This window comes from Onychostoma macrolepis, chromosome 01 (assembly GCF_012432095.1).
Source record: "Onychostoma macrolepis isolate SWU-2019 chromosome 01, ASM1243209v1, whole genome shotgun sequence".
In the NCBI taxonomy this organism is placed as follows: Eukaryota; Metazoa; Chordata; class Actinopteri; order Cypriniformes; family Cyprinidae; genus Onychostoma; species Onychostoma macrolepis.
Genome location: NC_081155.1, coordinates 4,527,613 through 4,554,526, shown reverse-complemented (window position 1 = coordinate 4,554,526; position 26,914 = coordinate 4,527,613). Strand labels below are relative to the sequence as shown.

The following is a 26,914-nucleotide window of genomic DNA, read 5'->3' as shown; positions in this document are numbered from 1 at the left end:
TAAGCGTTACTCTAATGTAAACACTGATAAGAAACGATGATAATTAGGGCTGCAACAACGAATCGATTAAATCGATAAAAATCTATTACTAAAAGCGTTGGCAACGAATTTCATAATCGATTCGTTGTGTCGCGCGACGCGGAGACGTTTGATTATTAAAAAAAAAAAAAAAAAAAAAACTTTAGTTGAGCGCGGAGCGGAGTGAACACACTCGGTCTCTCTCGCGCACGGATGCTAGCAGAGTTTGGCGCCTCATAAATAAAAAAAAAAAAGTAAAAAAAAAAAAAAAAAACTAGCGGAGGTAGAGGAAAGATACATGGCGGAGGCAGAGAAATCCGTGCGACCCAAGTCATCCAAGGTGTGGGAGCAGGGGCGGCGTTTGCGTATGGCAGAGTATGCAGTTGCCATACCCTAGCCCAGTCAGGTGCTGTGAAAAATTATCCAAACTTGAGTCGCTTATAATTCGTTTTTATTATTTTAAATCAGAGAGTTTTAAAAATAGTAAACCAATGATAAGCATTAAAATAACTTGTCAGTAAAACTTCGTAACGCCATTGGATCATCGAGCTCTCAGCGAGACCTCGTACCTTCACCCCGCCTCCGTTCAGATTGACGCGCCGCGCACAGCCTGGAGAAGATGAGATCTCTGCTTTTTCGCAATGCAAGGGTGAATAAATAATTGGTGTTTGAATAGTACAGCGTTTTCTTTACTCAAACACTATGTCAGTAAAGGATAATGTTTTTGTGTGTTTGAAGAGTGGAGAAGAATTAGTTATTTGCTGTCTATATACGTTTTAAATATCCTGTGCATTATGTGCATAAGCGCTTAATTTGAGATTTTGGCCAAGTGTATTAAACAAGAAAAAACTAAGCGCCCATATAGCTACAATCAAAGTTATATAACCTGTAAAAGTTGATGAAAGCATAATGCACTTAATGCACTTATGCACTGCATAACAGTTACAGCCGTTCTAACGACAGACAAAACACCCCATCTCCGTCATTCTCTGTTCAAAAACATTATTAACTCCATTTGAGCTTGATTTTCATATAATGTTAAGTGCAGGTGTCTGATACAATACCAACGCTAACGACGCAGTGTTGTTAAATTATTTAACTTTTGCACTCCCAGATGTAAAGCATACATGTGTATGTTTTTGTGTTAGTCCATTTTTATTTTATTTTATTATTATTATAACAGCTCAGGGATGTTCAAGGAGCAACATGTTTGTGCACTTTCTAAAGATTTTAGTTCTGTTTTTGAATAAAGGGTTGGAAATGAATGCTTTTTTTTTTTTTTAATCCGATTCATCGATTAATCGAAAAAATAATCGACAGATTAATCGATTATTAAAATAATCGTTAGTTGCAGCCCTAATGATAATGAACCACTGGTTGTTGATTCTGTTATGTAACCGCGAAAGAATAAAATGCTTGTTGTCATTATTTACAGAAATAACGGCTTTTAACTGTACTTGTTTATGAATTCGACAAAGCTGAAGAGCAATGCTACAGTACACATATGTTAGCCTTATCAAATTATCGTATAGTATTAAATAGTACAAAAAGACTGACCAGAAACACAGCATAGATGCTAAAGTCTGTAGGTCAGTTCAATGAAAACACCCACATGTGCTATATGAGAACAATCAGTTGCACAGTATGTCTGTCTGATTTTCAAATTATTATTTTGTTCTTTTTATCTTAATTTTAGCTTTTAAACTATATTTCTGCATAAAAGATCTGTCTCCAACACTTTCATCACTTTTACAAATGAGAGGGCAATGCCACCACAATGAGACTCTATGGACACTGCCTCTAAAATGAGTCAACAAGAGGAGAGAGAGGAGGACACTGCCTCTAAAATAAGCTGTGATCAACCCACGGAGAGTCAGCCCTCTGCCAGTGACCCAGAAATGACCTCTCAGCCCAAGTAAGACATTAACCATTCTAGCATTTGGCAGACACTAGCAACATATATTCCTTTATTGATCATCACTGGCGGAAAAACCTTCCCAACCCTTTCTGAATGACCATATCACATTTAAAGACTCAGATATACAGATAGATAGATAGCTTTGTAAAATATGTCTAACTGTCTATCTGTCTATTTCTTAGCCAGATGGTACACAGGGCAACACATTTCTATCTGGTTACTTCAGATCGGTCGAGGGCCCTGTGTCTCACCTGGTTGCCTGTTGACAGGAACATTGGCCAGCAACATTGCTTAAAAAGTTGCCCCGTGTATCATCAGCCTTACATTCATCTCTAGTCTAGCCTGTTTTCCTCAAAATTATCTTTGAACTTTGTTTTATAGCACTTTGCTACTGCTTGCTTAGAGTAAATCACTTTTTTGTATTCCTCATTCCAAAATTTGAATAAAAACATCTGATAAATGAATAAATGTCAATCAAAGGTATTATAGACCAGCTATAGACAGCAGCCAGTGCTTGAGACGAGAGATTGAGAAACAGCAGATTAACAGCAGGCTGGTCTAAAGTGGCATTGTATTTGTCTAGTGTCAGTATCGGCAGGAAGAAAAGACAGAGGTCAGAGTCTCCAGAAACCAGTGGTGTGTCTATGAAGCAACCGCCTGCATTGAGTGATGAACCAGTGACCTCTGACCCCAGGTAAGAAACTACACACTTTTACATTTGTCAGATGCTTTTATCCAAAATGACTTAAGCCTAAAGTTTGCTTCAGTTTTGACCCAAATTTTTGTTTATGCATATGGAGTTTGCAGACACCGTTTGAAGCATTTGGGAAGAACTTGTTTGTGTGTTTCACTCACTTTCCTGACGAGCGTGACTGACATGCTGCAAGCAGAGAGCTGTATCTCATTTTTGTTCGCCTTGAGCATTCTTCAGAGCTTTTGCAGTACATTCGTAAGACAGACGTAAGTGCCGGTATGTAGGCTACTCAAGCTTTGGAAATAAAACGAACAGTTCAAAAGCATAAATATATAAAAGTTAAGAGAGCAATGTTATGCATTTTGCCACCTTCTCCTGTGCTGTCGTTACTAAGCAACGAGTTAAACAGCTGCTGGCTTGATGACGCAAACGAACCGTGGTTTGGACCACTGATCTGTAATAGAGAACTGGATTGCTCTTGACGTCATGACAGTGAAGCCGCCGCGCTGCCATATTGGTATTCTCCAGTATTCCCATACATTCCATTGAATTAATAGGGAATCGTCCGAATTTAATGAGAAAACATCACCTAACAAGTAGGTATGTAACGGTATGGGAATTTCTTATCATGATTATAGTGACCAAAATTATCACGGTTATCAGTATTATCACGGTATTGTTAAAATGTGCTGGAAATTAGGGATGCACGATATATTGCATGCGATAGTCATGCGCATCTAGTCAGTAAAGCCGGTTCCGTTATTAGCGCTAAATCTCCATCACCTGTTTTCAAATGGAGCGGCATTTAATACACAGAGCTGTGGTTCACTGACAAGCTACGCAATATCACGTTCAATATCGCAGGCGATTCATCTGCGATTCTGAGCGCGAATTGCGTAGTTTGGATTAACAGTTTTAATCCTTTATGGAGCACGCGTCCCGTGGCACCAAAGCATCGTGCAAGTCTCAAGATCTCTCACTGTGTACAGCCACCCGACACTGCGATTGATGCACATGATTTTTATTATTAATTCACTTTGGCTGTGGCATGTTTTGTGACAGCTGCGCCTAGATTGTTGGTGTGAAGACTCATCTAGGGCAGGCAGAGTAGGAGAGTAAACAGACTGAGAGATTTTGAGGCAGGTGCTCTATTATTAGATAGGAATAATAAGATATAGGTGGCAAATAGGTAAATGTGTGCAGATTTCTATAATTTATGCAGTTCATTACTGACATTTAATTAAACTTATAAATGTTAAATGCTTGAATAAATATGATAATTTTGCTTGAATTGTATATGTTTTTGTTATGTTATTACTGCTGCACGACTCACCACAGTTTCTCATTTGTGACCCTGTACCACAAAACCAGTCAAAAGGGTCAATTTTTTTAAATTGAGATTTATACACCATTGATGTATGATTTGTTAGGATAGGACAATATTTGGCAGAGATACAACGTTTTGATGTATTTACAGTAGGAAATTTACTAAATATCTTCATGGAACATGATCTCTACTTAATGTCCTAATGATTAATGATCCAGGGTCACATTTACAACAATGTATTTGTAATGTGCATCTTTCTTATCTTTAATCTTTATTGTTAATAAATATATATTAATAAGAAATGTGATTTGCATATGGGTATAATTTAGTTCAGTGATGTTGTAGCCTAATCTTTTGTATTTTCTACATTTGTAGGAAACCATAAGTGTAGAATTGCACTGTCTGTTTACTCATTTGCGTCAAATGGAGTGAGAGAAGCAGTGAGAGATGTTGAGACAGGTGAAAAGCGTTTCGTTAATAGTGAGTTTTGACCTATTGTGCGTACCGTACCGTTGTTGCTCCCGCTGTTAGCAGGGTATAATCACTGCATTTGGGGTAAAAAAAGACAGAATTATGTATTGTGCCAAGAAGGTTGTCTGTTCGTTCACAGAGGCACGAACTGATTGACAGCTGCCTTTAGCGGAGCCTTTACCGATTACCTCCATTAATCAATGCGTTCAGCACGGTCGTCAGTGATTGACGTCACTTCCCAATACAAACACGCCCCCTAGTATAGTCCCGCCCCCTCACATTGATTGACAGCTTTCTGTGTAGACATTGGAAATTCAAATGCAAAAGGAATTGCGATTTCTTTTGAGTTTTGGCAGGTTACATGCACGACGCAGAGAAAGTGAAAAACCAAATGTGGTAATTAATATTGCTATTTAAATATGACAGGCTCGTAAGACATGGGAAATACAGTTGCAAATGAACTTAGCTTTTTCCTTTGAAATGTGGCAGTCACTGTGCGTTCGCGGAAGCGAAAATGCAAACGGTAATGCAAGATTTGCAATTGCATTTGGATTATGTCACAATTTATGTGCCCACATGTGGAAAACGCAATTGAAAATACAATTTGCAATTGCTTTTGAAAATAGTCCGGAAAATCATTCTATAGGACAAGACCCTCAACATATATATATATATATATATATGTATATACAGTATCTCACAGAAGTGAGTACACCCCTCACATTTTTGTAAATATTTTATTATACCTTTCCATGTGACAACACTGAAAAAATTACACTTTGCTACAATGTAAAGTAGTGAGTGAACGGCTTGAATAACAGTGTAAATTTTCTGTCCCCTCAAAATAACTCAACACACAGCCATTAATGTCTAAACCGCTGGCCACAAAAGTGAGTACACCCCTAAGTGAAAATATCCAAATTGGGACCAATTAGCCATTTTCTCTCCCATGTGACTCGTTAGTGGTCTCAGGTGTGAATGGGGAGCAGGTGTGTTAAATTTGGTGTTATCGCTCTCACTCTCTCATACTGGTCACTGGAAGTTCAACATGGCACCTCATGGCAAAGAACTCTCTGAGGATCTGAAAAAAAGAATAGTTGCTCTACATAAAGATGGCGTAGGCTATTAGAAGATTGCCAAGACCCTGAAAATGAGCTGCAGCACTGTGGCCAAGACCATAAAGCGGTTTAACAGGACAGGTTCCACTCAGAACAGGCCTCACCATGGTCGACCAAAGAAGTTGAGTGCACATGCTCAGCGTCATATCCAGAGATTGTGCTTGGGAAATAGACGTATGAGTGCTGCCAGCATTGCTGCAGAGGTTGAAGGGGTGGGGGGTCAGCCTGTCAGTGCTCAGACCATACGCCGCACACTGCATCAAATTGGTCTGCGTGGCTGTCGTCCCAGAAGGAAGCCTCTTCTAAAGATGATGCACAAGAAAGCCCACAAACAGTTTGCTGAAGACAAGCAGACTAAGGACATGGATTAATGGAACCATATCCTGTGGTCTGATGAGACCAAGATAAACTTATTTGGTTCAGATGGTGTCAAGCGTGTGTGGCGGCATGAATGCCAACATGTACTGTGACATACTGAAGCAGAGCATGATCCCCTGCCTTCGGAGACTGGGCCACAGGGCAGTATTCCAACATGATAACGACCCCAAACGCACCTCCAAGACTACCACTGCCTTGCTAAAGAAGCTGAGGGTAAAGGTGATGAACTGGCCAAGCATGTCTCCAGACCTAAACCCTATTGAGCATCTGTGGGGCATCTTCAAACGGAAGGTGGAGGACTGCAAGGTCTCTAACATCCACCAGCTCTGTGATGTCGTCATGAAGGAGTGGAAGAGGACTCCAGTGGCAACCTGTGAAGCTCTGGTGAACTCCATGCCCAAGAGGGTTAAGGCAGTGCTGGAAAATAATGGTGGCCACACAAAATATTGACACTTTGGGCCCAATTTGGACATTTTCACTTTTTTGAGAGGACAGCAAATTTACACTGTTATGCAAGCTGTACACTCACTACTTTACATTGTAGCAAAGTGTCATTTCTTCAGTGTTGTCACATGGAAAGATATGATAAAATATTTACAAAAATGTGAGGGGTGTACTCACTTCTGTCAGATACTGTATATATATATAACAAATGACAAAGTGCTCATTCTGAAATCTGAATTAAGATTTATGCTTTGTATACACATATACCTTCATTCGCCTTGTATAGTTATTCATTGTTTATGTAATTTTGTTATAGTGTTTTATTCGTACAGTAGGCTAACTGCAATGCTTCAACTATGATTTTGTTAACATCATTCATTTTGAAGCAGGTAATGATTTAACCTGTTAACTAGCACCAGGACGCTGGCGCACTGAACGCTCTGTGTTTGCAGGTGTCAATGTTTACGATTAGATTAAATGAAACGAGACAAAATTAATCTTGACAAACTATATATCATTCTGAAGGTCTAAGCCTCAAGCATCGACAATAGATCACTGTTTTTCGATGGAAAGCTTATAAGGAATGTATTTGCTAAATTTGTGTAAGCAGTACACATCAAAACATCCATAATAAAAATGCAATACATACCACCCAGTCAACACCTGAGATCACGCGATGATCACAGTGACATCACACCATTCTCATACGGTGATCCTCACAGTGTGAGTAATATATGAGCTCATTGTGAATTCAAAAAGATGAGCGGGGTTCTTATTTCTGTCAGACATCTACAAAAGCGCTTATTGAGAATTAACAGACATTTAGATGATGATGTTTTATTGTTTTGTTTGACGTTACCATCGTGGTGAGTAGTGTTTGCTTTAGTTGGGCTCTTGACCCTTGACTTTATAACATTATATTTTTTGGGGCTGCTGTAACTGTGTTTGAAAAGCACATTTGTTATGGTGAGGAAAACCAAAAAGAGACTGCAACCAGGTGATATTGGTTTGTTACTGATGATAACAGTGCAACCATCACCTAGATTCAGTACGCAGTCTTCGTGAAGAGTTATTAGTTTAAAGTTATTAATAATAGCTTTGTGGTTATACAGTATAGGACCCAGCAGTCATAATCGTTTATGAAGGACTTTAAAAGCATGATAAGACACAGACATTTTGAACTACTGCGTCATTAAAAACAAAGAGAGACATCAAGAATCAGTGTATGAATCTCAACAATGGTGACAATCAAAAGCTTAATGCTGCAATGCATGCTGGGTACCTAGTCTCTGTGCAGTGAGTGCACTTTGACCTCACATTAGTATGAGCACACAGTGAGGGCGCTATGAGGTTACACTTTTAGCTCACTGTTACCTCACATTGTGACCTCATTACGAGTATCCTGTGAGCTCATGGTGACATCACTGTGAGATCAAATTGTTGACTGGGCAGCTTAGTCGTAATATAATATTAGTATAATATTGAGTCACAAACGCATCCACTGCTGTAAATCCCGGTTTAGTTAGAGAGGTAAGGGTCCACTGAACAACATCCCATCGAACACTTTTAGTCCAACGAGACAATAACGTTGTAATATGGATGGATATTCCTTTAACGTTTAATTTCTTCAGGGAGAGTTATTGTTTGTGTCCGTTATGGAATAAATTACGCTCAAAAACAGCGTCTTGGTGGAAAAACAACAGCACGATTTTGTAGCACGCATTGTTACAAACAGAATGAGACCATCCCAAAAAAAAAAAAAAATCACAAATACGCGGAATATTGTTTATTTGAATTCTGGCGCTCTCTCGTGACGGACCTGTCATCTGATTGGGGCGTAACTTACCGATCGGCTTTTGGAAAAAACATTTTTTTTTTCTTCAACATTTTTCATACAGTATATGTGTGTTTTGTGGGGAATGGGGCTGTATCTGTATGATTATCATCTGTATTACCGCACATCAGCGTGTGATTACTGACTATGACCAACAATCAGTGTGAATGTCTGGCAATATCAGTGTATGTCTGGCAATCAGATGTACATGACATACAAAGCTAATTTATTTTTATTTTTATCACTCAAATAATGTTCTTATTGTATTTTTCTAGTGCTCATATAAATCACTTATATGATGTCTAAGATTCTGAAAAACTATGCAGTGGTATGTATAATGACTAAATAGTTAGTAGAACTCTCATTTGGTTATTTTTCCTCAAATTGGGTGGGGGATTTGGGCATAGACATATTCTCAGAAAAATGGTTGCAAGAATCCCATTTTTCATGGTATCTTCTTCAAATTTGAAATATAAACTCATGAGACATGTGACTTTCAACCCATTACCTTTTCTGGATTGCTCCAGGATTGATTTCATGTATTTGTATATGAAATAAAAAAACATTCGGTGTGGTAAAAAACATTTTCAAGGCACTTCAGTGTCTATAACTTTTTATCTTTTTGAGCATTATCAACTCTAGATGATGGATAGTAAACCCTAAAGTGTCTTCTTTCCAAAGATACCTAAATTGTGTGTGTAGGAGACTGAGGTCAGGAACTGTTACAATTTTAAATTATAATATATAATAATATATATATCCCAATATGGGGGTGCTGGCTATCAGGTTAGATGGTGGTTAAATGAATTATTAATGTAACATATATACATAACATTTTACATGGAAATGGTAATGCTAGTAAAACGCCATATTTGCACGATCTTGGAGAGTCTGAAATAGATGTTTCTCAATCAGGACATTAAAAATATACACATCATAACTTACTCAGAGAAATAACTGACTACATACAGTACGGACATCAAGACAAGAAGCTTTATTTCCAAGATGATGCATGATAAGCTTTTCATTTCAGTACCACAATATAGAGCAATATAGTAACAGAGGCTTGTATTGTATTATTGTATATACTGACAAGCTATGCAATATCGCGTTCATAATCGCAGGCGATTCATCGCTGATAATGAATGCAATATCGTGTAGCTTGTCAGTGAACAATGGCTCTGTGTAGTAAATGCTGCTCCATCTGAAAGCATGTGATAGATACAGTGGTGTGAAAAAGTGTTGGCCCCCTTCCTGATTTTATAATTTTTTGCATGTCACACTTAAAAGATTCAGATCATCAAACTAATTTTAATATTACACAAAGATAATGCAAGTAAATACAAAATGCAGTTTTTAAATGATGATTTCATTTATTAAGGGAAAAAAGCTGTCCAAACCTACCTGGTCCTACGTGAAAAATTAATTGCCCCCTCCTATTAAATCATGAAAGAACTGTGATTAACCACATTATTTTAGAAAGTTGAGTTAAATTTCACTAGCTAAACCCAGGCCTAATTACTGCCAGACCTGTTGAATCAAGAAATCACTTAAATAGAACCTCTCTGACAAAGTGAAGCATGTTTAAAGAGCAACACATCATTCTGCGATCTTAAGAAATTCATAAACAGATGAGAAACAAAACAGAATGTATCAGTCTGGAAAGGGTTATAAAACCATTTCTAAGGCTTTGGGACTCCAGCAAACCATGGTCAGAGTCATTATCCACAAATGGAGAAAACTTGGAACAGTGGTGAACCTTCCCAGGAGTGGCCGGCCTACCAAAATTACCCCAAGAGCACAAAGACGACTCATCCAGGAGGTCATAAAAGAACCCAGAACAACATCTAAAGAACTGCAGGCCTCACTTGCCTCAATTAAGGTCAGTGTTCATGATTCAACAATAAGAAAGAGACTGGGCAAAAACGGCATCCATGGGAGAGTTCCAAGGCAAAAGCCATTGCTGACCAGAAAGAACACAAAGGCTCGTCTCATATTTGCCAAAAAATATCTTGATTATCCCCAAGACTTTTGGGCAAATATTCTGTGGACTGATGCAACAAAAGTTGAACTTTTTGGAAGGTGTGTGTCCCGTTACATCTGGAGTAAAACCAACACAGCATTTCATAAAAAGAACATCATACCAACAGTAAAACATGGTGGTGGTAGTGTGATGGTCTGAGGCTGCTTTGCAGCTTCAGAACCTGGATGACTTGCCATAATTGATGGAACCATGAATTCTGCACTCTATCAGAAAATCCTGAAGAAGAATGTCCGGCCATCAGTTTGTGACCTCAAGCTCAAGTGCACTTGAGATATTATTAGGAGACATGGTGTTAGCTTTCACTGTTATGCTGATGATACTCAGCTCTATATTTCTTCGCGGCCCGGTGAAACACACCAAATTGAGAAACTAACGGAATGCATAGTCGATATAAAAACTGGATGACAAATAATTTTTACTGCTAAATTCTGAAAAACAGAGGTGTTAATTATCGGACCTAAAACCCCACATGTAATAACCTAGAATATTATCTAACACTTGACGGCTGCTCTGTCAATTCTTCTTCATCAGTCAGGAACCTAGGTGTGCTGTTCGATAGCAATCTGTCATTTGAAAGCCATGTTTCTAGCATCTGTAAACTGCATTTTTCATCTCAAAAGCATATCTAAATTGCGACCAATGCTCTCAACGTCAAATGCAGAAATGTTAATTCATGCGTTTATGACCTCAAGGCTAGACTATTGTAATGCTTTATTAGGTGGTTGTTCTGCACGCTTGATCAACAAACTACAGTTAGTCCAAAATGCAGCAGCTAGAGTCCTTACTAGAACCAGGAAATATGACCATATTAGCCCGGTTCTGTCAACACTGCACTGGCTCCCTATCAAGCATCGGATAGATTTTAAAATCTTGTTAATTACTTATAAAGCCCTGAATGGTTTAGCTCCTCAGTACTTGAGCGAGCTCTTATCGCATTATAGTCCTCCACGTCCGCTGCGTTCTCAAAACTCTGGCCGTTTGATAATACCTAGAATATCAAAATCGACTGCGGGCGGCAGATCCTATTCCTATTTAGCACCCAAACTCTGGAACAGTCTACCTAACACTGTTCGGGAGGCAGACACACTCTGTCAGTTTAAATCTAGATTAAAGACCCATCTTTTTAGCCTGGCTTACACATAACACATTAATACGCTTCTATTATTCAAATCCGTTAAAGGATTGTTAGGCTGCATTAATTAGATCAACCGAACCGGGAACACTCCCCATAACACACGATGTACTCGTTACATCGTCAGTTGAATGGCATCTACGCTAATATTTGTTTGTTTCTTTCCTAGTCTGTTTCTCAGTCCGTATCCGATCAGATGGTGGATCAGCACCAAGAGATGATGTCTACAGCCCTGATCGTCAGCGGAGACCAGGACACCCAGATGACCCCCAGAGATATATCCCTAGATATATCAACCAAAAATAACAAAATAACTAAAATATAATAAAATACCTAACTACATAATACTACTATTGTTAGAAATTGCAACAAAATTAAAATAGAAATATAAACTTTTGAACTGCGGGTTTCGTCTGGTCAGAGGAGAACTGGCCCCCCGACTGAGCCTGGTTTCTCCCAAGGTTTTTTTTTTTTTTTTTTCTCCATTCTGTCACAGAGGGAGTTTTGGTTCCTTGCCGCTGTCGCCTCTGGCTTGCTCAGTTGGGGACACTTAATTTCTAGCGATTATCGCCGATTTGATTGCACAGCTACTATTTAAACTAAACTGAGCTAGACAATGACATCTCTGAATTCAATAATGAAATGCCTTTAACTGAAAATTGAGTGTTTAATCTTATCATTATACATTACTGACACTCTATCCTCCAATTTGATACTGTTAAGTGCTTTGACACAATCTGCATTGTAAAAGCGCTATATAAATAAAGGTGACTTGACTTGACTTGACTTGGGTTATGCAGCAGGACAATGATCCCAAACATACCAGCAAGTCCACCTCTGAATGTCTCAAGAAAAACAAAATTAAGGTTTTGGAGTGGTCTGGACTTAAATCCAATTGAAATGCTGTGGCATGACCTTAAACAGTCCATTCATGCTCGAAAACCCTCCAATGTGGCTGAATTAAAACAATTTTGCAAAGAAGAGTGGGCCAAAATTCCTCCACAGCGTTGTGAAAGACTCATTTCCAGTTATCGCAAACGCTTGATTGCAGTTGTTGCTGCAAAGGGTGGCACAACCGGTTTAGGGGGCAAGCACTTTTTCACACAGGGCCATGTGGGTTTGGATTTTGTTTTCCCTTCATAATAAAAAACTTCATTTAAAAACTGCATGTTGTGTTTACTTGTGTTATCTTTTATTAATATTTTAATTTGTTTGATGATCTGAAACATTAAAGTGTGACAAACATGCAAAAAAATAAAAAATCAGGAAGGGGGCCAAGACTTTTTCACACCACTGTATTTACTACTAATCACAGAACCGGCTTTATACTGACGAGATGCGCATGACAGTCACATCCGATTATTTGCACAGCCCTAATCAGTATCATCAAAATTCATCTTTGCAATGCAGAGGAAACACAGAAGCTGCATCTGAAGTGGCATTTAGATGTATTTACTAGGGGTGTGAACCTACACTGGTCTCACGGTTCAGTTCGATTACGATTATCATGTCATCAATTCGGTTCAATTCGATATCACGATGCATCACAATGCATTGACGATGCACTGCATCCTCAATTTTCAATTTTACTTCATGTATACAATTTTGTCAATAAATACAAGTAGTCAGATATATGAACTGTACCTGACGTGGTTTCTCAAGTTAGTGGTATTACCCCTGCATATTTTATTGTGTGTGACATGATTTACACACAGGGTGTGTCTTCTCCAGGTCGTGCTAACCAGGTTGGTCATAAAAACCGAAATGTACCCATATGTCAACTTTTAAAGAAGTTGGAGCATTTTTAATTACTCGCACTCTTTTCTCGCCTCCCTCCGCCATTAGGCGATGCGCAGAATGATCAGTGTATGACATCAACTGCGAGAGCAATTCGAAAGCATAAGGATCCGTCTGCTCTTATCGCTCTCGCGGTACTTGATGTCATACACTGCTCATTCTGCACAGCGGCGCTTCAAGCCGAACGTGCCTAATGTATGCTACCGCGACAAAGAACGTATGTGACAAATGACGTCAGAAAAGCATCAGTACGTTATAATCGGTTATGGTATATTACTGAACCAATACCGAATCGTCCTCTTCTGCATCGCGATGCATCGTAGAAACGATTAATTTCGACACCCCTAGTATTTACACGCTGTTTAGTGCAGAACATGAATGCATTTAACCTCCAATTACAAATGCATAAATAATGTTTTGATATATTAAGCATAAAACATGAAATACTGATATTTGAAATTATTTGGGTTTTAAAATGCGTTATAAAAAGATACTATAAATGTGTAATTAAAACCACCAGTTGGTGGCAGCAAGTCACTGTTAATAAGTGAGTTATTGCGATTGAACCAAATCATTTAAACGGTTGATTCATTCTGGAACGAAACACTGTCATGTTTCTCAGAGACTCAAAACAGTGTTGTGGCTGTGTTTGGAATTATTTTTGTTGAAATAGCGCAAAAACAGGCAATATGGTGTCTCAAACGTAAGTCTCTTAATTAACTTCTTGTTTATTGAACTGTTGTAAAAAACAATATTACATTTGTAATCATGGTTATTTTTGGAGAAAAAAAAAAACTTCACTCTTTGTGTAATACTGATTAACTATATGAAATTATATAAATACTATATACATTTTCTGTCCCCATATCTTGAATTTGTCTTGAACAATCTTGAACATTCTAAATGTATTTTATTAGACTGAATCATGCAGTGAAAGAACAAACTTTAAATGCGCACTCGCACTAGTCTAGACTTCATGTAATGCATGCATGCACTCTGTTGTTTTTGCAAAATACTTGATAATGTCAAATCGCACATCGTTAAAACAACAATTATGATATTATCACTGGAGATATATATCGCACATCCCTAGTTTTGACTGGTATCCAGACAACTAATCAGCAAGGTTGCCTATACTCTAAACCCATTAAAATCTAGTCTTGTCTGGTACCCAAAACTATTGTCTTCTTTCAGCCAAGTTGACTGTGTAAAGCCAGTGAAGAGCAGAAGCAGGAGACGAAGTAATGATGACAAAAAGGAGCATTTATTATTAAAGGAGCACTTATTTATTAAAGGAGTTCATTGTATTATCTTGGTTGCATATGTTTCATTGTTCATTCTTCATCTGACCAGCACAAATCCAATAAGTAGTGTTATTCCAAACTGCTTCACAACAACATCCCATAAATCTTGAATTTCCATAACCCTTGTTTCTCGTTCATACAGACAAAACAGTTCATGACACCCTACAATCATAAGATTAAACAACAATGAAAATGTGTAAGCAAAGAAAATCATAAGAAATATAAAATATAGAAACATTGTAAAAACATAATAAAATAATAGATGAATAAATGATTAAATAATAAAACTGATATAAATTAAAAAATAATAATAATTGATTACATTAATGGCTAATGATTATAAATGATTATATGATTAAATGATAAATGATTATAAATGAATAAAACAAGAAATAAAAACAAAAATGTATGGTTGCTCTCTTGATCCAACACACGGTTTGCATTTGAGGATCCTTAGATCCTTCAGATATTATGAAATTAAAATAATGTCTGTACTGTCTGTACTGTATGTTTGTACTGTACAATTCATTCCAACAGTTGCTAAAATCAATCACTGAACCTTTTACCCCAGGGCTTATGTTAACTGAATTAATTCAGAATCTCACCTGAAAATCTGATAACATCAGCAATCTTCTTCTATGCAGCTGAGTTCCAAATTTTGTCTTTAAAAAAATATGTGGTTCGTGACACATAATTCAGGGTATTTCCCAACTTCATTGAGTTTTCCTCATTGTTTTAATTAATGTTAATGTTATGCTACGCATCGCTATTGAAGTTAACTGAAGTGTGTTGTGACCTGGTACTTCCAGTAAGTGGCAGCACATGGCAGTGAATGTCATCACAACAGCAAAAGTCACATATGCATTCGCACTGAGGTCATAGTTTGTGAAAAACTATGTTTGTGGCACAGCAGGAATTTGAACAGCCTCCTGAGTCATACCTGGGTGCCGTGGACAGAGTGATGCCGCTGGTGTGTGTAAACTCATAATAAACAATGTGTTCGAATTTTAAAAGTGGCGTGACACAGCACTGTGTTTCTCATCTGGAGTATGATGTCCTTTAAAAAGACCCTTTTGGATCTTCAAAGTTTTGGTGGCATGGACTTTGAATGAAGGTACATAAATTACTCAGGTTTCATTAAAATATCTTCATTTGTGTTTCAAAGAAGAAGGAAAGTCTTACGTGTTTGGAATGACAGCATATCTTTGGGTGAACTAACTACAGGTGCATCTCAAAAAATTAGAATATAGTGAAAAAGTTATTTTTTTCTTGTAACTTCAAAAAGTGAAACTTCCATTATATTTTAGATTCATTACATGTAAAGTAAAACACTTCAAAAGTTTTTTTTTTGTTGTTGTTGTTTTAATTTGGATGATTAGAGCTTACATCTAGTGAAAGTTAAAAATCAGTATCTCAAAATATTAGAATATTTACATTTGAGTTTCAATAAATGACCATCCATGCAGTATAAATTCTGGGTATCTCTTGTTCTTTGAAACCACAATAATGGGGGACACTGCTGACTTGGCAATGGTCCAGAAAACGATCATTGACACCCTCCACAAAGATGGTAAGTCACAGAGGGTCATTATTGAAAGGGGTGGCTGTTCAAGGAGTGCTGTATCAAAGCATATTAAATGCAAAGTTGACTGGAAGGAAGAAATTGGGTAGGAAAATATGCACAAGCAACAGGGATGACCGCAAGCTGGAGAATACTGTCAAGCAAAGCCGATTCAAACACTTGGGAGAGCTTCACAAGGAGTGGATTGAAGCTGGAGTCAGTGCATCAAGAGTCACCACGCTCAGACGTCTTCAGGAAAAGGGCTACCAAGCCACTTCTGAAACAGAAACATCATCAGAAGCATCTTACCTGGGCTGTGGAGAAAAATAACTGGACTGTTGCTCAGTGGTCCAAAGTCCTCTTTTCAGATGAAAGTAAATTTTGCATTTCATTTGGAAATCAAGGCCCCAGAGTCTGGAGGAAGAGTGGAGAGGCACATAATCCATGTTGCTTGAAGTCCAGTGTGAAGTTTCCACAGTCTGTGATGATTTGGGCTGCCATGTCATCTGCTGGTGTTGGTCCATTGTGTTTTCTGAAGTCCACAGTCAACGCAGCCATCTACCAGGAAATTTTAGAGCACTTCATGATTCCTTCTGCTGACAAGCTTTATGGAGATGCTGATTTCATTTTCCAGCAGGACTTGGCACCTGCCCACACTGCCAAAGGTACCAAAAGCTGGATTGGCCAGCAAACTCGCCTGACCTGAACCCCATAGAGAATCTAATGGGTATTGTCAAGAGGAAGATGAGAGACACTAGACCCAACAATGCAGATGACCTGAAGGCCGCTATCAAAGAAACCTGGGCTTCCATACCACCTCAGCAGTGCCACAAACTGATCACCTCAATGGCACGCCAAACTGAGGCAGTAATTAAAGCAAAAGGAGCCCCTACCAAGTATTGAGTACATATACAGTAAATGAACATACTTTCCAGAAGGCCAACAATTCACTAAAAATTTATTTTTTTATTGGTCTTACGAAGTATTCTAATTTGTTGAGATAGTGAATTGGTGGGTTTTTGTTAAATGTGAGCCAAAATCATCACAATTAAAAGAACCAAAGACTTAAACTACTTCAGTCTGTGTGCATTGAATTTAATACACGAGTTTCACAATTTGAGTTGAATTACTGAAATAAATGAACTTTTCCACGACATTCTAATTTATTGAGATGCACCTGTAAGTGTTGTCTAAAATGCTGTTTTGTTTGTCTTTTGTCAGTATCAGCAGGATGAAGACACCAAGATCAGAGACTCCAGAACCCAGTGGTGTGTCTGTGAAGAGCAGCAGATCCATGGAAGCACCTGTTAGATTCAGTGACGGAAAAGAGATCTCCGATCCTCTGTTAGTATATTTACTTACTAATTTCCTGTAGTGCATTTCTGATGAACAATAATTTAATAATCTAAATGAAATGGCACTAAATGTACTCCAAAATATGTAACATATGCACTGCACAGGGGTGCAACCTGAAGAGGGATGATAAATAGATTTAATTTAGGCTTTAGGAAGATGCTTATTGTTTTAAAAAGTTTTGGTGGCATGGACTTTAAATGGAGGTACAAAAATGTATCAGGTTTTATTAAAAATATCTTAATTTGTGTTTTAAAGAAGACAGAAAGTCTTGCGTGTATCGAATAACATAATATTTGTTTTTGGGTGATCTAACCATTTAAGTATTGTCTAAAATGCTGTTTTGTTTGTCTTTTGTCAGTATTAGCAAGAGCAAGACACCAAGATCAGAGTCTCCAGAACCCAGCGGTGTGTCTGTGAAGAGTAGCAGATCCATGGAAGCGCCTGTTAGATTCAGTGAAGGAAAAGAGATCTCCGATCCTCTGTTAGTATAAACATTTACTTGCTGATTTGCTGTAGTGCATCTCAGATGAGATGTAGTGCTAAATGTACTCCAAAATTGAGAAGGGGTGACAAACTTATTTCTAATAGCCATTATATTTCTGATGGTCATCAGCTGTCTTTGTGATCACTGTCATTGTCCTTTTTGCTGCTCTGTTCTTTTCAGTTTCAGCATGGGGAGATACATGAGCTGACAAGATCTGTACTTTGTTTCTGCATCTCACTACAGGCAGGAAAGAACTGAAACAGTCCTACAGAGTCATACACTGGAGACTGGAGACCTGCAGAGAGTCAAAGACCAGTGTTTTGGTGCTGTTGTAGTACATCACACTCTGTCTGTGATGAGCTCTGTGGGCAGGTCTCAGCCAGGATAGTTTCCATGAGGAAAGTTTGTTTTGGCTGCGTGGTGTTATCAGTGTCCTTGTGGGATGTGTCAACCACAAGATGACTCTGAGGCTGACATGAAGTCCTGTGGTCACTCATACTCTGTCCAGGTGTGTGTGTGCCATTGAGGCCGAGTGGATTGGCACACACCACTGAAGGATGACGGAGGTAGAAATAGATATTGTCCTTTAAGACTCTTGCACCAAGTTTGTTTGGGTGGAAGCCGTCCAGTTTAAACAGTTGTCTATGGCCCCAGAAAATATTGAAGTTGTCGATGAAGTTGACTCCTTTTGTACTGCAGGTTCTTTGTAGCCATGTATTCAGCCCAAGCAGCCGTGAAAACACGTTAGTTCCACTTGCTGGGAGTGGTCCACTGATGAACAACTGAACTTCAAGTCTTTGAAGTGTTTCAAAGAGTTCACTGGAATCCTTCTTAAGCAGTTCTGACTGCTCTTTCTGAATATCGTTCTTCCCCACATGGATAATGATTCGATTTGCAGTCTTGTGCTTCATCAGAATGTTCCGAAGTTCCTTGTTCACATCAGAGACGGTTGCTTGAGGAAAGCAGCATGTAGTTGTAGTCCTGCTACTGATGTTTCTGATAATAGAGTCGCCCACTATCAGAGTCCTGGGCTCGGCTGCGCTCTGAGCTGAATGCCGCTGTCTGCTCGACCTTGAGCGCCTGTTAGTAGCGATGTTAGCTGCTGGCTGATTCGATCCATGTTTTGTCACATTTTGGGATTCCTCACCCACATTCATTAATGCTTCAAATCGATTCTCAAGATGTATAGGGGGTTGTAGAATGCCAGTGTTTACAAGTCTTGTCATAGCCGTATCTGGGGTAGAGGATGCTACGGCAGCAATACGAGATACTCGTGACAATCTGATGTCTCGAGTGCCTTTGGGTCTCGCTCCCTGTTTGTGCCATCGATTAGTCTGTCGATCAGCTTGTTCCTCTACACTTTGTATAAACTGTTGAGATTCACTAGATTCACAGGACTCACCGGCTGTATGCTGAGGGGGTCTGTGATGATGATCTGCTGTGTGTTCCACCTGTTTTGGAGGTCCAGCAAGTAACTTTGTTTCAAGAACCACAATCCTTTGTAGAAGTCTGTGGCAGTTCATGCAGCAAGTAGATTCCACGAGAGGCATTTTCTTTCCCGTCTGTTTGAATGTAGACAGTTGTGTTTTCCCGTCTCCGGAATGTAAACTGCTGGCAGTGGGAGGCAAAGAGTCTTCTTTTTCTAAAAACTGTGTTGTTTGAGCACTGGGCTGATATGCTGAAGTTAAAATCTTAGAGAAATCTGAGAAAAGTACATAAATAGGGAGCGAATCGCAGACCAATAAGCAGGAGCGTCCGAACAGTAGCGCAGCCGGAAGCGAATGTATGCATTGAGGTTCTTGTATCAAAAAATCAAATCAAATCAAAATTTATTTATAAAGCACAATAAAAACAACAGTAGTTGACCACTGTGCTGTACAAACCTTGCTAATAACAACGAAAAAAAACAAAAAAAAAAAACAATTATAAACAGTTTTGACCACAAAACACTAGAGAGACTCTAAGAACAGTTATGAGCCCTAGAAAAAAGGTACGTTTTTAACTTAGATTTAAATTCAGATTCAAGAAACTAATCGCAGGGAGACTGGAAGACTATTCCATAATTTTGGCCCAGCAATTGAAAAGGCACGGTCGCCCCTCAGCTTCAATCTGGATCTAGGGACCATCAACACTCTTTTCTCCGAAGACCTCAGTGGTCTAGAATATGTATTTGTATTTAAAAGATCACTGAGATATTCAGGAGCCGTTCCACTCAGAGCTTTAAAAACAAACAGTAAAGTTTTAAACTCGATTCTGTAACTGACCGGCAACCAATGCAAAGAGCATAATACGGGAGAGATATGATCAAATCTGCGGGTGCCAGTCAAAAGTCTGGCAGCCGCATTTTGAACCATCTGGAGTCGATTTATGTTTGGTTGACTTATTCCCATATAAAGGGAGTTACAATAATCAAGCCGTGATGACACAAAAACATGGATCACTCTCTCCAGGTCTTTAAACGACAAAAAGCTCTTGGCTTTTGATAGCAATCTTAACTGGAAGAAACCAGACCTAACCACAGAATTTATCTGTTTATCGAAATTAAGTGCATAATCAAAGTTAACACCTAGATTTCTCACAGACAGTTTTTTATAAGACTCCAGATCTCCCAAATCACAATCCAGGGCCCCCGAAGACCCAAACACAATGGCCTCCGTTTTGCCCTCATTTAGATGTAAAAAATTTGAAGAGAACCAAGACTTAATATCAGACAGACACGTATTCAGTAATCCCAGGCCTCTTTGATCATTTTTCCTCAAGGGCAGATAGATTTGGGTGTCATCAGCATAGAAATGAAATGACACCCCATGCTTGGTAAGAATAGACCCCAGAGGAAGCATATATAATGAGAACAGAACAGGGGCCAGAATGGAGCCCTGAGGAACTCCAAACTGCAAAATAGAGCTAGATGAAGAAAAACCATCAAGGTAAACAGAAAACATTCTGTCCTCAAGATAGGATTTAAACCAGTCAAGAGCATGACCTGTAATACCCACACAATTTTCAAGGCGTGAAATAAGGATTCTATGATCGATTGTATCAAACGCGGCACTTAAATCTAATAATAAAAGTATCACAGAATCCCCCGAATCTACAGATAATAAAATATCATTCAACACTTTTAAAAGTGCAGTTTCAGTGCTGTGATGTTTCCTAAACCCAGATTGAAATTTTTCAAAAATGTCATTTGACTCTAAAAACTTCTGCAGTTGTAATAAAACAGCCTTTTCCAGAGCTTTTGAAAGAAAAGATAAATTTGAAATTGGCCTATAATTTGATAGGACAGTAGGGTCAAGATTAGATTTTTTAAGCAGGGGTTTAACAATTGCATGCTTTAAGTACTTTGGAACAGTCGCTGTAAGAAGAGACTTGTTTATTATAGCCAAAATACTTGGCCCAATAACATCGAAAACCTGAAGCAAGAACCGTGTAGGAATTATGTCTTGTGAACATGTAGTAGGTTTTAACTGCTTAATAATGTCTTGGAAAGAATCTAAAGAAATTATCTGGAATTCATTAAAGGTAGAAGCACAAAGAGAGGGAACAGACCAATCACAATTTAAAGGTATAATATGCCGTCTTATATCAACTATTTTATCTGTAAAAAACTTAAGAAAACTATCACATATTGCAGATGATGCATTTAAACAGACATTACTAGTCGGATTTACAACAGAATCCAAAATAGTGAAAAGGGTTTTAGGTTGGTGACAGTTCTTAGCTATAATACCTGAAAAATATTGATATTTAGCATTTTTAACAGATTTTTGATACCTGATTAATGACTCACGTAATATTTCAAAAGATACTTATAATTGATCTTTTTTCCACTTCCGTTCAGCTCTACGACATGCACGTCTAAGCTCTTGGATGGTGCTGTTTAGCCAGGGTTCAAATTTAATTTTTTGTCGCTTTACTCTCAATGGAGCCACAGAATTTAAAATGTCGGTACAAATTGCATTTAAAAGCATAAGATGTTCATCTATATTTGAGATGTTTGAGGGGGAATCAAGATTATACTTAAGACAAGCCTCCTCAAAGAGCACAGAAAAGTCATCACTAGATGAAGAGCTGAAGAAACGAGTCTGCTGTGGTAACCTCTTAGTCTTTGAAACCTCAATAGGAAGCAAGCAAGTAAATAACACAGGCATATGATCAGAAAAACTTAGCTCAAGGATTTCAAGTTCACGAATTGAAATACCATGCAGCAATACAAGATCTAAGGTATGCCCTTGTTTGTGAGTTGCACCATTTACTGCTTGAGTAAAATCAAAAGAGTCAAGCAAACTAATAAAACCCTTAGCCAGGGGGTTTGACTCACAGCAGACATGAATGTTAAAATCCCCCACAATCAAAAGTCTATCACATTTAAGAACAATATCACCTAAGAAGTTTGAGAATTCTTTTAAAAAATCCTTGTTTAGTTTTGGAGGACGATAGACCACAGCAATCGTAAGTTGATGTTCAATTAACTGAAATAAAAGTATTTCAAAACTTGAAAAAGATTCAGTCTTACAAACTTTACAACAAAATCTACTTTTGAACACCGATGCAAGTCCACCACCCCTACCGTGGGTTCTAGGGCGGTTAAAAAAAGAACAGTTTGTGGGCAAAAGTTCAGAGAAAGGACTTAAATCCCCTGCATTCAGCCAGGTCTCTGTGACTAACAGAAAATCCAATTCGTTTGAGATAAAAAAGTCTTGCAAAATAAATGTCTTGTTTACAAGCGATCTTGCATTTACCAACCCAATCCTGGCGTACGCTGGATCACAATCCGGCTGTGCTGCACACCTCCGCGGCGAAGACGTGGTGTCCGGCAACAGGAAAAGTTGGAGAGATGATCCTGAGTCACAGGTAAAATCCACTGATATGCCACCTCAAGCGAGCGGCACAAAACAAAATGGCCACCTCCAAGCCTATATTGAAAGCGATCCAAGCCAAGTCGTGATGGAGATAAAAGGGATAGGCTTAGCTTCAGTTTAACCGCAATACCCCCTCGTTTTCCTCTTCTTCTGCGGCGCTTTCTTCCATGAAGATTCCACGGCAGCCGGCTTTGGCAGGCCGGGACAATCGTCAAGAAGGGAGGGAGTGCGTTATTTGAGTATGGAAATCTCAAATCAACGTTTGATAATACCTCAATAGAGTCTCTGATGTTAAGTAGTGCTTGACGGTCATAAGCAATCAATGTAAAAACATGTTGAGTTAAGAAAGAAATTAAAAACAAAACAGCCATATTAAAGAACAGACGAGCAGCCATGCACACCGGCGCCATCTTTAATCTTTTAATTGTATCCTAATTTAGTTTCTTGGTGTTTGGTAACGAAGGGCCTATATTTTCATCAGCTGTGTGATCGTGATTCGTGTAAGCGAATGTATGTGTTGAATGTATGCGTGTATGTACCAAGAGCTTCTTAAAAACCACAACAAATTCCATGTGTGTTTGCACACACTTGCCGAATAAAGCTGATTCTGATTCTGATATAGGAGATCAAATTTGACTGTACTTTTATTTAATCCAAACTGTGCAGGCTACATATTTAATTTTAAAGGGTTTTTAAAAACCTGCTAGTTATCCAGCCAAGAATAACAACTAACTAACTAGCTAAAAAAATGCTTTTCTGATGGACATAAACACTGTTAACCATTTGTACTTTCTCTAACACACATATTTTAGATTCACAATTCATTTAAAAGCCTCTGGTGTGTAAAAATAGTAAATAGCATCATGCCCTCCTGTTTTTTTCTACCCGAATAAAAGTTATAGGAGCATTAAATAGTTAATAAAGAAACTTCATTTTGATGCTCATTATATTAGTGTTAGCCTCGCTTATGCTAATGATTAACTCCGCTAATAAAGGCGATGTTTATTTCAATCCGACATTCAAATAAAAAAATATGGAATAATATTCATAACAGAATATCCAAATATTAAATATTAGATTGAAAGTTAAGCTGGCTGCACACTAGACGATTTTCAAATCTTAAACGATTTTAAAACCATGGGAGACCACAGACATGAAGACAGTTCAACCGATTTTTAGCCTTATAATCCTCTGAACGCACACACTAGATGATTCGACCAGACAGCGACACCACACATTTGAAGATTGTAGGAGCGATTTCACAGTGACACGAGATCTCACTGACACTCGCGAGATCAAACGTGACTAGAGAAGACAAACAAATAGAGGACAAGCGACATTGTCAGCTGGCTCTCCTGGCATGCGTTCTGTTTCACAGTGAAAAACAAAGTATTCAAAAGAATATGGATGATGTTTTCTGCTTTCACGGCATGTTTGTGGCTTCCAGGTTTCAGCTATAGAAGCACGCAACATCCGGTGAGTGATGCTTGCTCGCTTTCATTGGCTATCGCGGGTATCACGTCAGAGGCAGCCCAATCAAGTGTTTTGAGTTCGGCGACGCTCCGTCTCGATCGGGAGCAGATAAATAATCGTAATGACACCACACAATAGAGGATTTTTGGACAAAAAAATCGCTTGCGACAAACCGCGAATCGGGCGGGGTGCAAATCGGGCTTAAAATCGGCCTTAAAATCCTCTAGTGTGCGGCCAGCCTTACCTGCTTGAACTCTTTCATTTGATCCGGGTGTCGGTCTTTAAAGTGTTTTGTTGTGTTTCCTCCTTTTGATGTCGCCCTGTCTCAGTGCTTTTATGAAGAGAGCACATCTGTGCAGCTTTCAGATAGCGCAGCAAGAAACAGGTTGACCGGGTACTCGGTACCACCGGTACTTAAAAAAACCTGGCACCGTGAAATTTTCAGTTTTTTAGCACCGACTTGGTACCAAAGTACCAAGTCTTTTGACAACACTAGACAGAATATTTATTTTTAGGTGAACTAACCCTCCAAGTATTGTCTAAAATGCTGTTATGTTTGGCTTTTGTCAGTATCAGCAAGAGCAAGACACCAAGATCAGAGTCACCAGAACCCAGTGGTGTGTCTGTGAAGAGCAGCAGATCCATGGAAGCACCTGTTAGATTCAGTGATGGAAAAGAGATCTTCGATCCTCTGTTAGTATAACCATTTATTAATTAATTTCCTGTAGTGCATCTCTGATGAGCAATAATTGATTAATCTAAATGAAATGGCACTAAATGTACTCCCAACTATGTAACATATGCACTGCACAGGGGTGCAACCTGAAGAGAGAGGGTAAACAGATTTAATTTAGGCTTTAGGAAGACGCTTAAAGTTTTTAAAAAAGTTTGGGTGGCATGTACTTTAAACGGAGGTACAGAAATTACTCATTTACACCATATTTACACTATATTTATTTTTGGGTGATTTAACCATTTAAGTATTGTTTAAAATGCTGTTTTGTGTGGCTTTTGTCAGTATCAGCAAGAGCAAGACACCAAGATCAGAGTCTCCAGAATCCAGCGGTGTGTCTGTGAAGAGTAGCAGATCCATGGAAGCACCTGTTAGATTCAGTGACGGAAATGAAATCTCTGATCCTCTGTTAGTATAAACATTTACTTGCTGATTTACTGTTGTGCATCTCAAATGAACAGTGAATTAATAATCTAAATTATATAGTGCTAAATGCGTAACTTGGAGAGGAGTGGCAAACTTATTTCTAATTGCCAATATATTTCTGAAAGTCATCAGCTGTCCTTGTGATCAATGTCATTTTTTTTTTTTTTTGCTGCTCTGTTCTTTTCAATTTTAGCATGGGGAAGATACATGAGCCGATCAGATCTGTGTCTTCCTCAACATCCCACTATCAGACCCATATCAGGCAGGACAAAACTGAAGCAGTCCTGCCGAAACACACACTGGAGACTAGAGACCTGCAGAGAGTCAAAGACCAGCACAAAACCAGTATGAAGTACAAGTATGAGAGATTATTTGAGGGAATGACACTCCAAAAGAATGAAACCCTCCTGAACAGGATCTACACACAGCTCTACATCACAGAAGGAGAGAGTGAAGGAGTGAATGAAGAACATGAGGTTTTACAGATGGAGAAAACAGCCAGAACAAAACAAGACACTTCAATCTACTGCAATGACATATTTAAAGCTTCACCTGAACCAGGATGTGAGGAGAAAGACCAAATCAAGACAGTTCTTACTAAAGGCATCGCTGGAATCGGAAAAACCATCTCTGTGCAGAAGTTCATTCTGGACTGGGCCGAAGGAAAAGCCAATCAGGATGTAGATTTCATGTTTGTGTTTCCATTTCGAGAGCTGAACCTGATCCGAGATCATCAGTACAGTCTTCAGAGACTTCTGCTGAACTTTCATCCTGAACTTCAAGATCTGGACTCAAAGATTTATGAGGAGTGTAAAGTTGTGTTCATCTTTGATGGTCTGGATGAAAGCAGAATCACACTGATGTTTTCAGATGATCAGAAAGTTTGTGATGTGACGGAGACTTCATCAGTGGGTGTGTTGATGTCAAACCTCATGAAAGGAGAGCTGCTTCCCTCTGCTCTCATCTGGATCACCTCCAGACCAGCAGCAGCCAATCAGATCCCCTGCAAATACATCAACCGTCTGACAGAAATTCAGGGATTCACTGAGCCTCAGAAGGAGGAATATTTCAGGAAGAGAATCAGTGACAAACATCAAGCCAGCAGAATCATCTCACACATCAGAGGAGCAAGAAGCCTCCACATCATGTGCCACATCCCCGTCTTCTGCTGGATCTCATCCACTGTGCTTCAGAAGCTCCTGGAAGAAGATCTGAGTGCAGAAATCCCTCAAACTCTGACTGAAATGTACATCCACTTCCTGCTGATTCAGATCAACATGAGGAACCAGAAGTATGAAGAGAGAGATCCAGAGAAACTCCTGCAGTCCAACAGAGAAGTGATTGTGAAACTTGCTGAAGTGGCTTTCAAACAGCTGATGAAGGGCAATGTGATGTTCTATGAGGAGGACCTGATTGAGAGCAGCATAGACGTCACTGATGCCTCAGTATATTCTGGGATTTGCACTGAGATCTTTAAAGAGGAATCTGTGATTCATCAGAGGAAAGTCTACAGCTTCATTCATCTGAGTGTTCAGGAGTT

At 38.8% G+C, this 26,914-nt stretch overlaps 1 protein-coding gene across 1 annotated transcript in view; it reads right to left on the bottom strand.

Annotated features, from left to right (window-relative positions):
• Positions 1–26,914, bottom strand: part of LOC131536455 (protein NLRC3-like) — a 101,126-nt gene that overhangs the window by 56,325 nt on the left and 17,887 nt on the right. The gene's annotated exons all lie outside the window — the stretch shown is intronic.